Raw genomic sequence first — 4,154 nt, 5'->3', positions numbered from 1 at the left:
GTCGCGAAATAACATGTAACCTATACTAGTTAGGCCTACTAGTATCCTATTTATTGGTTTCATAAAAGCAGCCTGCGCAATCTTTTCCAGATTAGAGAACTATTACACTCTCTCCACTACGTTCCATTTAGCTAAACTTAGTCTACAAAATTATTTTTATAGGTTATAACTAGGCTTATGTAATGCATGATACTTGTTAAAATCTATAGTAGGCCTGGAAAATGATTGTCAGTAATATTATAAAATTAATATATATATATATCATTTTTTTTTTTATTGTAACACCAGGTGCCCTTCTAAGTGTGTTCAGCTGGTCCAAAACATCAACACCACAGTTCATGAGAAGAACCGAGTGAGCACTGGAAAGGATTAAACATTCAACCAGTAGTTGACACACCTGGTGAATCTATCCTAGTTCTATAAAATGTCAGTAACAGTACCAAATACACATATTTAGATGTGAACAAAAGTTAATCATTATCATAATTTCAATCAATAGCTACAACTATATCGTTTTATTCAACAATTTAGAACAAGGTTCTTACCAACATAGCGAAACTGTGCTTGTGTCCATGTAACAAAACAATAGTCTGACATTGTATTATCGAAAATCAAACTGGTGTATTTACGTGTTTTACACTCACAAAAAAGAAATCTATCATTCTATAGGTATGTTACGACAGCGGAAGTCACGTGACGCTGGTGACACGTGATGAATTTCTCGAATGATCATGAATGATCGGGGAGGCCCGAGTGTATTCGAGACGCCCCCTTCTTTAGTATATAAGCCTGGCAGAGAAATCCAGTGGGATAATATATAAAGTGTGTGTTTTGTACTCGTCGAGAACGAGGTTATCGAGATTGTGAATCACTGTGATTTATAGCGTGTATTATAAAAGTTCTTAAGTTTAAAGTGAGGAGAAACGTACTGACTGTGGAATTACTGTGTACTAAAAGTTTGTATGGAGAAAGAATAAACGGGTTTAATCAAGAAAGGACTTGTATCGCTGAAGTTCCTCGGAAAGAATTTCTACCGGTAATTAACAAACAAGCAGATACGTAACAGGTATTTGAAGAACTTGTAACAATCCGCCACAATTTAATTCTTCGTATTGTTAGCCGACACTGGGCAGCTTGTACATAATTGAATAAGTAGAGTTGTTTAAACATTTGTTTAACAAGTAAAAGCTTGGAATGGTCTATTCCTTCATTGGAGGGGGGGGGGGTCTGTGAGCCGGACTAGTTTCGGAGAATTCCACTCCTCATCACTGACCCTGGACACTGACACCAATGAAATATCAGACCAAACCAAGCCTTTATACCAGTCTGGCTCACAGACACACACACACACCCCAATGAAAGAATACACTGTTCCAAGTTTTTACTTGTTGTTAAACTAATGTTTAAACAACTCTACTTATTCAATTATGTACTGTATTATCCTCATATTATTTTGTTTACCTGTTGAGCAAATCGGCTTTTCCACCAGTAGTTTTAGCTCCACTGCATTTAAATTCCATTTTAATCATGCTAAGATTCCAATTTTCATATTTCTCACTGATTTTGGAGCAATTTATAGAATAAATATTTGAGAAAACAAGTGGAATTCATGTACCGCTCAAACAGGTTGATTCAGTTATTGACTGTTTTTTGTTGTTTTTTTTGTAATTAAGCACAAAGCTACACAATGGTGCTCTGCCCACCACGGGTATCGAAACCCGGTTTCTAGCGTCGTAAATCCGCAGACATACCGCTGTGCAACTGGGGGGCTTTAATTACCGTATTTGGAATGGTTATTGACTAACCAAGTGCTGAATTGGGAAGCATGTTGGCTCGATGCTGGGACCGCATCGATACTAGCGCCACCGCGCGTTAGCGGTTTCGCGCATGGCTACTCATAACTATGGCATAATTACAAAGCATTCTATTAATATATGGTAAACAAATACGTCAAACTCTAATATACTTAATTACTTCTAATTTGTTTTAACTATTTGTAAGAAGAGATGAGCAAATGCTCACTTAAAAAAAACGACTAATCATTATATTTCTTATGTATGCAAAGAATGATGTGGTTAAAATTAAATGATTTTTTTATATTTTCAATAAGTGTCCAGATATTTTCTATAAAGCATATATACACACAACACTCAAAGTCAAAAGTCAAGATCTAAACCAAAAAAAATTACAACTGCAGTTCTGCTGCTAGAATAAAATGAAGGGAAACAAACTGCTGTATGTAGATTGAACTCCGACAATAAAGTAATAAAATAACACTATCCATTTACAAACTCGATTTCATGCTAATTATGATATATTTATTAATTAGCCATCTCCTATTGTTTTAGCAAAATTTTATTTGTAAACAGCCTACATTTATTTACTTTGGGTGGAAGCGTCAATGTGTGGCTTTTGTTGTGCATCTTTGCAAAGCAGTCAATGACTGCATCCTGTTCACTACTTTTTCAATCAAAATTATTGAAATTTGCTGCAGCCTATTTTGCCCCATTGTGCTTCTCAGTCAGGTATGTAAACGTCTTAAACACTCAATGATCTTTCATAACTGCAACTGCAAAACTGTCTCTCTTGAGATTAATGAGAGCCTATTCCAGGCTAAATAAATTTCACGTTACTTACTTAATTTGTTAATGTCAAACTTACCCAAAGCTACTAACAATTTTTAGGTGAATTGTCACTCTCAGTAAAACATACCTCAAAATATCATCACCTGACTGCCAGTAGAAAAGATAATTATCTAACTTCACACACTACAGGTGATCTTACAGTTCTCTTTACCACGAAAAGACAAAACTTGCTACTCCAGGAGAATGATATAAAATAATAAGTAGATAGAGCAACAGTAAGTTAACGACCTTCTTGACCACTGTGTAATGTAGAAATTGCACATAGTTGTTCAAATAAAAAACTTATAAGGAATACTATATTAATACAAGGATTTAAAGAACACATAGTATGCTTATATACCACATAATTAAGGGAGAAGAAATATATATAATCACAGTAGTGTTGCAACAATCGGGAGTATCTTCCTCAACACAGAACAAAATATAAACTTTCATGTCCAATGCTCTCCAGGTAACACAGTGTTACGACAGCGGAAGTCACGTGACGCTAGTAACACGTCATGAGGTTCTAGAAGGGTCATGTTTGTTCCTGGTAACTCTAGTTTTTTCTACGCGCCCTCTATTTTTGTATATATGAGCCGGCAAATGAAGTGACGGCATAGATAATTGCAGACAGGCAGAGATAGAGACGGACAATTGAGTTAAGCACGATAGTGACCGTAAGTAAAGTACGTGAATCGTTGTGAATTATAGCGTGTGTTTAAGTTAGAGTGACTTTGGAAATTAAGTGTATTGCAAAGTTATATTGAGAAAGAATAAACTAGTTTTATTCAAGAAAGGACTTGTATCGCTAAAGTTTCATCCGAAAGAAATTATAAGGGAAATTAACAAACGACCAGAGACTTAACAACAGTATTGTTACAACAGCGGAGGTCACGTGAACTAGCAACACGTCATGCACTTCTCGAACGTTCACGTCCCTTCCTGACTTCTCGAGAGCTTACTAGATTCGATATTCTTGCATATATAAGACGGTCACAAAGTGACGGCAACAATGTGTGTAATTGAACTAAGTATTGTTGAGTCGAGCACGTGAGACGTTCGTTGAGAATTATAGCGTTTGTTATAGCGCGGCTGTTAATATTAAGTGTATCGCAAAGTTATATTCAGAAAGAATAAACCAGTTTTATTTAAGAAAGGACTTCTATCGGTAAAGTTTCTTCGGAAAGAATTTTTACGGCAAATTAACTAACGAACGGAGACGTAACAGTATATTTCCACCCCTTCAATTCTTTTATTAGAGAGCGTATGCCATGCTTGTCACTGATATTAATTCAAGTTTGTGAAAAGCTATGATGGCGGCTTGAATTATTGACATATGGACATATTATTGAATTATATATAATAAATAAACATGGGTTAAAAATTTAGTGTTATATGATCTGACAAAGTAGATAGTGAGTAATTGAACTGCAGTAAGAGAGAGACGTATTGTTGATGTTAACGTCCGTACGTTACAGCGTTTGTTTAGCGCGATTGTTGAAGTTGGGTGTATCGGTAAAGTTGTAT

This window comes from Limulus polyphemus, unplaced genomic scaffold (assembly GCF_000517525.1).
Source record: "Limulus polyphemus unplaced genomic scaffold, Limulus_polyphemus-2.1.2 Scaffold1776, whole genome shotgun sequence".
Lineage (NCBI taxonomy): Eukaryota > Metazoa > Arthropoda > Merostomata > Xiphosura > Limulidae > Limulus > Limulus polyphemus.
This window is presented reverse-complemented; position numbering follows the sequence as displayed.